Here is a 13937-nt window from a genome sequence, read left to right on the forward strand (position 1 = left end):
ACTGGCACACACACGCCTCCGCCTCTGCTGTATTTTTCTCCTTAGCATGTATCATCATTTTCTTTTCTTTCTTTCTTTCTTTTTTTTTTTTTTTGAGACATCAATGGTTTATTGGACAGGGGAGCATGTACCATATTTAAATGTATTATTTTATTTGTTTGCTTATTGTCTGTCTCCTCCCACCAGAACATAAATTCCACCAGGGCAGGGGTTTTCATGTTTTATTCACTACTGCATCCCCAGTGTCTAGGATGGTGCCTGACACATAGTAGGTAATCTATAAAGTATTTGTTGGATGGATGGATGGATGGATAGATGGAAGGATGGATGGATGCATGGATAGATGAATTTCTAGAGGTAGCTCGAGAACAGAGAAGATATAGGAACAGAAATCTGACTGGGGGCATAGGGGAATTGGCTCAAGGCTGTGTTTTATCGCAAGCTGCAGTTGGTACTTGCAGCATGTGTTTATTGGGGATTAGGGGCCGATAGAGACCTGTGGGGCTGCCTCTAACTGGCTGTGTGTGTGAGATTCAGGCTGTGAGCAGTCCCAGCTGAGAAGGGTGAACAGGACATTGCCTGGTGGGCCTGGACTGCCTGCCTCTCCCTCCTGCCCTGTCCAAGGTCTCCATCTCCCCAAACCCCTACACTGGCCCTGCTTTCCCCCAAGAGCCTCCAGCCTCCAAGCCTGCACACCATCACTCCCTTTGCACCAGGGCCTCTGATTTGGAGGCCTCCAGCACCCTGGGCCAGCATCTTCTTGGCCCCTTTCCCTTCCTTTGCCAGCCTGGACCTCCACCCCAGGACCCCAGACTCCTGAGAACACAGCTCATCCATTTGTATCCCTCATTCCTGGTACCAGCAGCCTGCTCAGCCCTGCACTACGGAGCTGAGTGTGGATGGAGGAATGTGACTCAGCCCAGGGCCCTGAGGCCCCACAAACTGGGTGCCACCCCACTTGGCTGGGCTCCCAAACTTTCCTCTGTCCCAGAGCGGCCTCTCTCCCTTCTTGTCCAAGACTTTGCCCCATCTTTCTTGTCAGGCCTACCCTCAATCCCAATAGCCCTCAACTCATACTTCAGAGCAAAGGAAGGCCTTTCCGAGGGGCCCCCCTTCAACTTCCTGGCCACCTAAATAAATCCAAGCCTGCTTCCCTCTATCCTCATTCCTCCTATGCCTCAGGCCACCTCCTCCTGTGTGGATCCCCACCCCCTGCCAGCTCCACCCCTCAGCCCACAACACTTTCCATCCTCACCTCTCACCTTAGCAGCACCTCTTCCTTGACCCTGTGTCTCTCCAGCTGTGTCTTCTTCCCCCCTTCACAATCAAGCTTCTGAAAGAGTCCTTGCTGCTCTGCCTCTACTTCCTCCCTCCCTGTCCCCATTTCTCACACCCCTACCCCAGGGCAGGGTAGAGCAGGGAGTCTTTGGGCCCAGCTCAGGGGAGAGCGGTGGGCACCCTGTCCTTCTAGGTGAGGCTGGGAACCTGTGACTGTCTGAGCTCCATCATAAGGAAATCTCAATCTCAGAAATGACCTTGATGCAACAGGCTTTTGGAAAAAAACAAGCCACTTCTGTTTGACTTCGCTCCTGCTGAGGCTGGTGCAGGACTGGGGGAGGGGAGCCGCCTCTGTGGCTTCCAGGAAAAGGCCTGGACTCTGCTGGGAATTTGGGGTGGAGCTCGGGATAGGCATGGCACCTCCAGAACATCTGTTTAGGTGGGAACTGGGTGATTCTGGAGGGGGTAGGTGAGAGGATTGATACCTCTGCATAGCTCATGATATTGGTTTGAGAAAACATCAATTGTTTGTATCACAGAATAGGTTGGGCTGTCGATCATGGAGCAGGTGAGGGTGGGAGGCACAAAGCTCGCCCAGCTATCCCCCGGCATCACCCCTGATCATACAAAATACGAGGATCCACTCCCAAATGGGTCTCTCCTCAGAGCTCCCTGGAAAACCCAGAATTCTTCAAGCCCATTAATTCTAATTCTCCAAGTCAGTCCCATACACTCTCCGCAACCTACTCCTACCCCTGGGTGGGGTCCAGGTCAGTTAGAGCCAAATGTCCATTCCTGGCATCTGCACCCCTCTGCTACCCATCACTGCTCCCTCTGCAGATCTTGGTACTTGGCAGACCTGGTTTCCACCCTGGCTCTGCAGCTTATAAACAGTGACTTTAGCTCTCTGAGCTTTAGTGTCCTTAATTATAAAATAGAGATAACCATACCCATCTCACAGTACTGTTGGGGCTCAAATGCAGGAATGATCTAGAACACCCAGCCCAGAATCTGGTGCAAGCAGGTATTCACTCAGTGGGGCTTTTATTATCACTCATAATTTTATCACAGACCAGCTTAGAAATGGCCTCACTTGCAGTCTTTGCTTATTTACCCACTCACTCACTCACTCACTTATTCACTCATTCATTCATTTCCCATGCATTTGCAGGGAGCCTTAAAATGTGCAGGGACCTCACTGGGCCTTGGACCTTGTCCCTGAAAAGCCTCAGCTGGTGGGAAAGACAGATGAGAGGGTCTCTGGGAAGACAAAGGAGGCCCCTATTCTTGCCTGGGTTATCAAGGAAGGCTCCCTGGAGGAAGTGATTCTTGGATGGACTGTGGACAAAGAAGGGGAGGGTGTTCCCCGCAGAGAGACCGGCTGGAGATATGAGGGCACGGGTATCTGCAAGTGTTCATGTTTGCAGGAGGTGAGGCAGAGAGGTCAACAGAGTTAGGTCCCAACAGCCCTCACTCAAATGCCAGGCTACAAATTTGGCCTCTGCGTTGTGGGCGTCAGCCAAGGAGCCCTCGATAGTTTGTGAAGCAGGGCAGAGGGGCGAGCAGAGTTGAGATTTAGGAGGTTCCTTGTGCTGCTGGATGGAGGATGGATTGGATGTGGTTAGAGCTCAGGTCAGAGACAATAGCCTGAAGTGGCTGGGACAGGGAGGCTGCAGGGCCAGCTGGTGGTAGGGCCAAATCAGGGGCCTTGAATGCCTGGCTCACAGCAGCCTCTCACCCCTCCTCTGCACACCCCTCCACCAGCCTTGACAGCCATCATGCTATAAAGACAGATTAGAGGGGTCAGGTTCTCAGAAATACCTTATTCCAGTCCTCAGAACACAGATGAAAATCCAAGGCCCAGAGCAGCTGAAAGGCTGGTCTACAGCCCTGTAGAGTCTACAGGGGTCTTCTACCCCTGAACCTGTTCCCAAGTCTGCTGCATTAGTCTGACCCTCCTCTCCAGGGGAAGCAAGGGTGTGGCTTTGGTAGATGGGGACTCAGAGGAGTCTGGAAGGATGACTTGTTCCAACTGCCTGGGCCACGTAGGCCCTCCCATCTCGGACTGGGGAGGTTGGCCTTAGAGCTTCCTGAGTTCTCTCCTCTCCTCCTTCACACCCATTTAGCAGCTGAGGAAACTGAGGCCCAGAGAAGAGAGGCATTCGGCTCCTGAGATACACACATCTCTCTGGGTCTTGGGTGGATGTCAGGTGTGGGAGACAGAATCCTTGGGTCCTAGCCTCAGCCCTGCTGCTGGGCAACTGGATTCATGATTCCTAAGGACACTCATCTGGTGAGGGTGGAATGCCTGCAGCACCAGCATCTGGCCCTGGGCCTGCCCTTGTGCCCAGCACCGTTCCCGAGGTGCTTCTCTTCCATTCCAGCCTTCCAGGCACAGCTGAGGAGGACAAAACAGGGAGGAACCATTTGCTCCCAGGAACTGAGGGTCTGGGCTGGTCCCTCCTTTGCCAGATGAGCCCAGGCCCCACCCTGCCTAAGGGGACAAATGATCCCATCAGCACAGCTCAGCCCCACCAGCTCTCCCAGGGTGGGCTTGGTAAGGATGCCCAGCTCTGGTCCCTGGCGCTTGCAGACTTGACCAAGCCCCCTCAGCGTCTGGCCTTGCGCTTGACCTGGACCCTACCCAGGAGAGTGGATGGACTGGGGGGAGGGTATGGGATTGCACGGCAGAGACGGTTACTAACTGGTTAAAGTGGTCAGTGCTCATCGCATTTCCCCAATGGGAAACCTGAGGCCCCACTTCAAATTAATTACCAAGCCCTGTTTGTTCTCCATCTTTACACCTGTCAGACTGTCCCCTCCTCTCATCCTGTGGTCCCTGCCTCAACCCGGTCAGCAGCCACTTCATGCTCTGTGTCTTCCATCTCCCCAGGCAATGCATCCCCTTTCTGCAGTTAGAGAGGTCCTTGCTCAGCAAAAACCTAACTTCTTCACTCCCCTGCCTAAGCATTTTACGGCTTAGGGCAAGCCGGGGCCCTGATGACCCCTCTGTTCTCAGCACTAAGGCCTGCCCCTCACACGTAACCCACTAGGCCCTGAGCTACTTTCACTTCCTGAGACCAGCTGTGCTCTCCTTTGCGGCCCAGTCAGGGCTGGTTTTGCCCTTGGATTGCCCTCTCCCCACACTGCAGCTGGCAGGCTCCTGCTGGGAACTCAATGACACAGGAGACCCAGGTCCTGCCCTCAGGAGCTCAGCCTAGACAAGGGACATGTATCTGAAGACCCACAATCTGAGGCAGACGTCCTGCTCCAGAGCCCTGTGGGAGCCTAGACAGGGAGGGACGGTTCTGCAGGCAGGAAAGGCTCGGTAGAGGAGGTAGCAATGAAATGGCCAAGTGTGCACAGAGGCAAAGGTCATTTCAGGCAGAGAAAACAGCAAGGGCAGAGGCTGGATGAGGCACACTGAAGGATGGTGAACATAGCTGGAGCAGCTAGTGTACCAGCAAATGTGGTCAGAAAAGAGGCTCAAACTTATAATAATAATGATACAAGCACTGAACCCTTACTGGGTGCCAGATATACAATACTCCATTTAATCCTCATAATGACCCTGTGAGATAAGACTGGTATTATCTTCATTTTATACCTCAAGTGAGGAAACCAAGGCACAGAGAGGTTAGCTGACTTGCCTGAGGTAGCACAGGTAGAAGGAATGGCTACTGGGCTATGAACCCAGGCAGTATGGCTACAGAGTCTATATTCTTAGCCCCTGCAGTAAGGGCTAGGGTAGGGAGGTTCTCAGGTGGCAGGGAAATCCAGCCCCTCCATTGCTCTGCTCAACCTGCCTGGGACCCAGCTTGCTTAGGCTCACCTTCTCACTAATCATAGGGTCCCATAAACATTGCCTCCTCCAGGAAGTCTTCAGGAACCAACTAAAAGGATTCCCTCTACTTCCAGTAGCCCCCATGGGAAATCTGAGATGAGGCATGTCCTTTCAAACAGAGCATCCCGACCCCAGCTGTCTATCAGATTCCTGGACCCCTTCTGGGGAGGAGTTTGCCTGTCAAGCATCTCTGCCTATGGGGAGCCCCATCCTCCATTCCATGGTAATCTTGTTCATTCAAGGTGGACACCTGAGCCAGAGCTGATCAATCAGAGCATCCATCCAGACCCCTTACCAGTGACTGGTTCAGGGGGAACCAATTAGAGTCCACCCCAGGATTTTGGTGGAACCAGCATGAAAGTTTCTCTCCCAGGATTATTAGCCATGAGGGCCATGGAAGCCTGGTGCTTCTGGAAAGAACTTGGATGAGAATGTAGGAAGCTAGTAGAAAATCAGGAGAAATGATACAAAAAGAGAGACTGCTGATGGCATCATTGTAATTGCTGAATCTAACCATGTCTGATCTAGGTCTACTTTTGAATTTTTCTTTACATTCACTAATACCGTTCTTGCCCAAATTAGTTGCATTTGTTGCGTGCAATGAAAACAGACCTGACCAATATGACACCAAAAGCACAGGCAACAAAAGAAAAAATAAATTGGATTCCATCAAAATTAAAAACTTTTGAGCATCAAAGGACACCATCAACAGAGTAAAAAGGCAACCCACAGAATGGGAGAAAATATTTGTAAATCACACATCTGATATGGGATTAGTATCCAGAATATATAAAGAACTCTTACAACTCAACAACAACAAAAAAACCAATTCAAAAATTGGCAAAAGACTTGAATAGACACTCTCCAAAGAATATATCCAAATGGCTAATAAGCACAGGAAAAGATGCTCAACATCACTAATCGGTAGGGAAATGCAAACCAAAACCATCATGAGATACCACCTCACACTCATCGGGATGGCTATTATAAGAAAAAACATTAAATAACAAGTGTTGATAAGGATGTGGAGATATTGGAACCCTTGCGCGTTGCTGCTGGGAATGTAAAATGGTGCAGTTGCTATGAAAAACAGTATGGCAGTTCCTCACAAACAAACATAGAAATACTAAAAGATCCACAGTTTCACTTCTAGGTGAAAAGAATTGAAAGCAGAGACTCAAACAGATATTTATATGCCAATGTTCCTAACAGCACGATTTACAATAGCTTAAAGGTAGAAACAACCTAAGTGTCCATGGATGGAAGAATGGATAAACAAGTGGTGGTATATACATACAATGGAATATTATTCAGCCTTAAAAAAGGAAGGAAATTCTGACACATGCTATAACATGGATGAACCTTGAAAACATTATGCTAAGTGAAATAAACCATATTCAGAAGGACAAATATTGTATGATGCCACTTATGTGAGGTACCTGAAATAGTCAAATTCATAGAGACAGAAAGCAGAAGAGTGGTTACCTGGGGTTGGGGGAGAGAGAAATGGGGAGTTATTGTTTAATGGGTACAGTGTTTCATTTGGGGATAAAATAGTTCTGGATTTGGATAGTGGTGATGGTTATACAAAAATGTGAATGTGCTTAATGCCACTGAATTGTACATTCAAAAAAGGTTAAAATGGTAAATTTTATGTATGGCATAAGAAATATATATTTTGCCTTTGCCCCCGGTTCCTCACACAGAGCTCCTAAATCCCTTGGAATTTCCTGAGTGATAGGAGCAACTTTTGTTAACAAGTTGACTCTTGGCAGGCACCTAGAGAATAGAGAACTTCAGGATGGGGGCTGGTTGCCAGAAAGAACAAACCTTGATTAGAAGCTTAGAACTTTCAGCTCCACCCCCTAACCTCCAGGGAAGGGGGAGGGACTAGAGATTGCATTCAATCACCAATGGCCAATGATATAATCAATCATGCCTCCAAAATGAAGCCTCCATAAAAAAATACCCTAAACAACAGTGTTCTGAGAGCTTCTAGGTTGGTGAACACATGATGGTGCTGGGAGGATGACCCACCCAGAGAGGGATGGATGTTCCTCGCCTCTTGCCTTGCCCTATGCATCTCTTCCATTGGCTGTTCCTGAGTTGTACCCTTTATAATAATCTCGTAATAGTTAAAGTGCTTTCCTGGGTTCTGTGGGCCATTCTAGTGAACTATGGAACCTTAGGAGGTGGTCATGGGAACTCCTGATTTATAGCCCGTCAGAAGTACAGGAGGCCTGGGACGTGTGACTGACATCTGAATTGGGGCAGGGGGTGGGGGAGACAACTGAGCCCTTAACCTAAGGGGTCCACGCTTACTCTCAGAGTTGGTGTCAGAATTGGTTGGTGTTACTAATACTACATGTAAAATAGATAAATAATAAGGACCTACTGTATAACACAGGGAACTCTACTCAATACTCTGTAATGACCTATATGGGAAAAGAATCTAAAAAAGAGTAGATATATGTATATGTATAACTGATTCACTTTGCTGTACAGCAGAAACTAACACAACACTGTAAATCAACTATACTTCAATTAAAAAAAAAAGAATTGGTTGGTGTTAGGAGGAGAAAACCACACACATTTGGTGTCAGAGTGTTGTGAGTAAAAACAGTTCATTTTATGTTATATATATTTTCCCACTAAAAAATGATTAAAGGGACTTCCCTGGTGGCGCAGTGGTTAAGAATCCGCCTGCCAATGCAGGGGACATGGGTTCAAGCCCTGGTCCGGGAAGATCCCACATGCCACGGAGCAACTAAGCCCGTGTGCCACAACTACTGAGCCTGCCCTCTAGAGCCCACAAGGCACAACTACTGAGCCTGCGTGCCACAATTACTGAAGCTTGCGCGCCTAGAGCCCGTGCTCTGCAGCAAAGAGAAGTCACCACCATGAGAAGCCCACGCACCCCAGTGAAGAGTAGCTCCCGCTCGCGGCAACTAGAGAAAGCCCGCGTGCGGCGACGAAGACCCAACACAGCCAAAAATAAATAAATAAATGAAAATAAGTAAATAAATTTAAAAAATGATTAAAAGGGTAAAGTTTATGTTATGTATATTGTACCACAATAAAACACAAACAAAAACAGCCCTGACCATTACATCTATGTGTCGGGAGACAATTCTCCATGGGTCTCTCAGATTTTGGCAAGTCTATTAAGCAGAGACAGATTGCCTTTGTTCTAGACCATCTTTTCAACGGTGTTTGCATAGCAAACAGACTTGGAAGAGAGTGACAGTGTCTCTCTCTGGAGCACAAGGCAGTTTTGTTGGCTGTCTGGTATGACAAAAATAATGTCTTCCTTTAGGGCAAAGGTCAGGCAGCCTCACTGCCCATTATAAAGGATTTGAGTTGCCTCAGGTCTAGGTTCTTCTCTTGTAATGAAACGCATTGCATGGGCAGGTATTATCTGGCCTTTACATTACCCTGTGGGAATCGGGGCTTGAGGAACCAGTGCTAATACCGGTATTCTCCCTGCTACTACTGATGCGAGGAACAGAGTTCTTTGTCTCTAACCAGGAGTCTTAGGTCTTCTGCCAGCCCCCATGAAACTGTACTAGGCTAATTTAGTAGCCTGTAAGTGTGGTACAATCTCATGCCCTTCACAGTTCTTGATGCTATCTGCATCAGAATCTCAGGTAGGAGATAAAGGAAATTCGTGTTTTTGACAATTCATTATGATAGCCGACTCAGGCTTGTGGGAATCTTGCCCTAGAGCTACACCCTGGAAGAGCTGGTTTCCCTACGGTGCTGCACTTTCCTCCTCTTGGAGGCTGCTCCTACCTGTTCGCTCCAGCTGTCAGGAAGCACACAGTTGAGTTTCCCTGCCTTCCTACTGTAGGCCCAATGTTAGTTTCAACTTCTTTTTAACTGTATATTCCTGCTCCTGTTGTTTTTTAAATTAAGATGTAATTCAACTACCATAAAATTCACCCTTGCAAAGTGTACAATTCAGAGGTTTTTAGTATACTTTTAAGATCGTGCAACCTTAATCACAACTATATAATTTCAGAACATTTTCATTACCACGAAAGAAATCCTGTACCCATTAGTAGTTACTCCTCATTCCTCTCTCCTTCCGTCTTGTGGAAGTTACTTATCTACTTTCTGTATATATAGATTTGCCCATTCTGGATGTTTCACATAAATGAAATCATATAATAAGCATGATTTTGTTACTGGCTTATTTCACTTAGCATAATGTCTTCAAGGTTCATTCAGGTTGTAGCATGGATCAGAATTTCATTTTTATGGCTGAATAATATCCCATTGTATGGATATACCATGTTTTGTTCACCCATTCATCAACTGATGAACATTTAGGTAGTTTCCACTTTTTGGCTATTATGAATAACATGGCTATGAACATTCGCATACAAGTTTTCATGTGGATGTATGCTTTCAGTTTTCTTGGGTACATACCTAAGAACAGAACTGCTGAGTCGTGTGGTCACTCTATGTTTAACTTTCTGAGGAACTGACAAAGTTTTCCAAAGTGGCTGCGCTAATTTACATTCCCACCAACAACATATGAGAGTTCTAATTTCTCCACATCCTCACCAACACTTGTTATTGTCTGTCTTTTTCCTTACTGCCATCCTAACGGGTATAAAGTGGTATCATATTGTGATTTTGATTTACATTTCCCTAATTACTCCTTTTTTACGTTGTCATTTATATTTTACATTTTTGGTATATGTATTTCTGATCTGAGGCCTGACATCTTTTGTGGAACAAGTACCCCGTAGAGTAGGAGAGCCATGGGTTTCAGGGCCAGACTGTCCTGGTTTTGAATCCTTCCTTAGCTTCTATTAGCTGTATGACCTTGAGCAAGTTATGTAAAAATCTGAGTCTCAGGGCTTCCCTGGTGGCGCAGTGGTTGAGAATCTGCCTGCTAATGCAGGGGACACAGGTTCGAGCCCTGGTCTGGGAAGATCCCACATGCCACGGAGCGGCTGGGCCCGTGAGCCACAACTACTGAGCCTGCGCGTCTGGAGCCTGTGCCCCGCAACGGGAGGGGCCGCGATAGTGAAAGGCCCGCGCACCGCGATGAAGAGCGGTCCCCGCACCGCGATGAAGAGTGGCCCCCACTTGCCGCAACTAGAGAAAGCCCTCGCACGAACCGAAGACCCAGCACAACCAAAAATAAATAAATAAATAAAAATAAAAGTAGCTAAAAGGAGGAGGAAATTATTTAAAAAAAAAAAAAAAAAATATGAGTCTCAGTTTCCCCACTTACTAAATGTGGCTTACAGTATTAACCTTTCATGGTTGTTGCTGTTATTATAAAGATAAATCTGTAATAAAGCCACAGTGTGGGCCTGGCATAAAGTAGGTCCTCGGTGAATCTTAATAAGTCTGAGAGTCTGACAGGGAGGTTTCCAGCTTGGTCAGGAGACCTAGGCTGGGGACTGTTCAGATTTTAATCTATTATCTCTTTTATTCAAGCAACTTTCTACAGCAGAGGTATTTTAGGCTGCCTCAAACATCAGCCTCTCTGTGTCTCTATTTCCCTTTTGTGACATGAGAAATGAGACTGTGCACCATAATGTGAATGCTGGTCAGTCTGGAGGGTTCACTGTAACCCCTTACAAGTTTCGTCTCTTGCCTCAATCATCATACTAGCTGCTGCTTAAAGGAATATCTCCTCTCTCATGAAGGGCTCTCCAGGGTGAGGAGGGAAGTGAACTAAACCTTCCTAAGAACCTACAAGTAATGCACACTGTCTTATTTTATCCACTCCATGAGCTGGCCAGGTAGGTTCTAGTACCCCATTTCACAAATGGGGAAATTGAGATTCCAAGAAGTTAAATAACTTGTCTGAAATCACACAGCCAGCAAATGCTGGCGCCTGGATTCAAACCCAGCTCTGATTTCAACATCTGATTCTTTTTCCCTGGGCCCCCCCCCCCCCCCACGGAAGGCCCTCCGGGAACTTCTGAATGAATGAGTGGCTGATTCTCCTCCTCCCGGCTTGACAGAGACAATGTCATCCCTTTGAGCTGAGATCTGCCCCTCAGACGCCACAGGTCGGCTCTCTCCTGGGGCCACAGAACAACCCCCAATCTGTTCCAGGCCACAAAAATCAGCGCTGCCCTGGGAGTCAGGATGCCAGGCTCTGCCCCCACTACTACAGACTTAACCCACCCAGGCTTCAGTACTCCGCCCATGAGTTTTCTAAGCGAAGGACTGGATCTACTCGCTTCTAGGTCCCTGGCATCCAGCACAGGGCTGGGCACAGATGCCACTGACCCAGCCTAGGCCATCTCCACAGACCCACAGCTGCATCTCGCACAGGCCTGCCCTCCCATGGGAGCTGTTAATGACAGGGCTGGCCCTGGGGCAGGGGGAACAGGAAGACACCTCCACATGTCCAGGCCAAGGCACTGGCCCTCACCAGATGTGCCAACAGTCAGAAAGGAACAGTCAGAGCTGGGCCAGCAAATCCCCACCCCAGACTGAAATAGAAACCCCATTTCAGAGACAAATGGGGAAATGGCCCCGGGACAAGAGGGGTGGGGGTGGGTGTCATTTGGGAGGGCCCTGGAGACACAGTTTCCTGAGAGTCTTGACGCGTCTCTGCTGCAATGGGTGGGCACTGTCACCAGGCTCTGCTAACTCACCCCTCCTCCAGGGAGGACAAGTTAGAATTCCAGGTCGCATCCTGGATAATATGCTTTGACCTCTCTGAACCTCAGCTTCCTCAACCGCAAAATGGGGATAACGATAATCTTGGCTGCATTTGCTTTTATGTGAAGCACTTAACGCATAGTAGGTACTCAATAAGTGATAGTCATTGTTATTATCGCTTAACCGTCTCTTTCAGCTCAATACTGACTAAGTGATTTATTCATTTGTTCTTTCATTCATTTACTCATTCAGCCAACCACTCAGCACCAGTCAGCTAGGTAGGCCGCAAGAGTTAAGGATAAAGATTTTGGAGTTAGGTAGGAGTTGAAACCCCAGCACTGCCACTAGTTGGGCTGGGTAACGTTGGGAAAGCCATTTCCCCTCACTGAGATTTCATTTCCTTGCCTGTAAAATGGGATTAGTAAGAGCGCCCGGAGGGTGGGGGTACTGGGATATTGTGAGGAGCCAATGGAACAATGATGTGAGAGTGGCTGGCACAGAGCCTTGGAGGGAAAAATGGGTGGCAGGTGGGCTGCGCAGAGGAGCCAAGCAAGCTGCCAGCCCTGCAGACTGGGCAGCCGGGCCTCCAGGGGCCGGATGAGGCGAGGGCAGGCTGGAGGGGAGAAGAGTGGGCAGGTTCAGAGACAATTGCTAGGTTTCCGGACCACAGGTTGCTCCCTTCTGATAAACTAAGGAGCAGTGAGGAAACATGGAAAAAAGACTGGAAGAAGTTTAGGGGAGAAGAGTCCCAGCCAAACAGGGAGCTTTGGACAGCATGGAGTTACTGCCTCAGCCAGGCCAGGGAACGTGAGCACGCATACCACGTGCACACACGCTCACAAGCTGCACATTCTCACTCATGCATACACACCCGAGGGCTTGTACACACATACACAGATGCACCATCAGAAGCACAGCACTTTATAGTCTACAAAGAGCCTTCTCTTTTATCTTCTCTTTTGATACTGAGGGATGGAGAGACTGTCCCTGAATTGGCTTAGGACCCATTCTAGAGCTGGCAAGAGATGTGCGTCCCTGGTATCTTCCACAGGCCAGGGCCCATACCACAGGCTGTGCTGCTCAGTTTTTCCCTTGTGGTGGTGTCGTGGGAGTTGAATGGCAACAGAAACGCCAGAAAAGTTTTAACCCAGCTCCCTCAGATATACTCGTTCACCCTGCCGCACTCCCCTTTAGCAAATCGTACCAGGACTCAGGGACTCACTTTCCCCACCAGTCATATGGAGGCAAGAGCTTTCCTAAGGGCCTCCTCTGTGGACTCCTATCTGGTCCTAATCTTTCCCAGTCTCTTCCCACCACAGGCTCCTGGGGGCACAGCCTCCTCTCTGAGGGGCACTCACCAGCATAGAACACGTAACAGTTTTTCAAAACTCAGGGGGAGATCGTTTTTACCCCCATGTTACAAATTGAGGCCCAGAGAGGGAAAGTGACTCAAATCCAGGCCTGTGTGGCTCCCAGGCCCGCCTGCCCTGTTCCCCTACTCCACCGTGGCCCAGCCTGGTCCCCAGGTCGCTGTCTCCTCTGCCCTCTGCGCTGCACAGGCTGCAGCTCTAGGTACAACCAGGCCAAGGAAGGGAGAAAGACCCCAAGTCCGCTCCCACTCTCTCTCCAGCTTGCAACGAGCCAAAGTGGCTGCAAGCGGTCCATGTGCCAAGATCGCTGAGCTCTGAGGGGAGGTGGGGTCTCAGCACTCTCAGGGCACGGACCCAGAACACTCACCCAGGAGGTAGTGAGCGCCACGCAGCTCTGTCAAGTGCTGGGGAAAATTCTGACTCCTGGAGCAGTCCCTATTCTAACCAGTTCTGGTGCCACAAACTGTCACATGCACGTCTCAGAGTCGTCCCGGGAGACAGCCAATGAGGAAACTGAGAAATCCGAGGAGGGGAAGTAACTTGCCTCAGCCCAGAGCTGGCAAGCTGGCAAGCAAGGGCTGGGACCCAAATCCAGAACATTCCAGCTCAAGTCCCTAACACCAAGGCTGACCAGCCACTTCCCAGTCACTTTGCCTTCTGAGTGTGCTCACCCCAGAATGGGTATCATCAATTCAGCCCCGATGGCTGTTGGGAGGATTGAGTGAGGTGGCATTGAAAGACCAGGGCTTGGGCTTCCCTGGTGGTGCAGTGGTTAAGAATCCGCCTGCCAATGCAGGGGACACGGG

General features: G+C 48.9%; 1 protein-coding gene across 3 annotated transcripts in view; it reads right to left on the reverse strand.

Annotated features, from left to right (window-relative positions):
• P2RY6 (pyrimidinergic receptor P2Y6) overlaps window positions 1–13669 on the reverse strand; it is a 29153-nt gene extending 15484 nt beyond the window's left edge. For all 3 annotated transcript variants that reach the window (XM_036861995.1, XM_036861991.1, XM_036861992.1), the window contains exon 1: window positions 13499–13669. The gene's annotated coding sequence lies outside the window, so the exon portion shown is untranslated. The remainder of the gene's footprint in view (window positions 1–13498) is intronic.
• Between the last annotated feature and the right edge of the window lie 268 nt (window positions 13670–13937).

Source organism: Balaenoptera musculus, chromosome 8 (assembly GCF_009873245.2).
Source record: "Balaenoptera musculus isolate JJ_BM4_2016_0621 chromosome 8, mBalMus1.pri.v3, whole genome shotgun sequence".
Taxonomy (NCBI): Eukaryota; Metazoa; Chordata; class Mammalia; order Artiodactyla; family Balaenopteridae; genus Balaenoptera; species Balaenoptera musculus.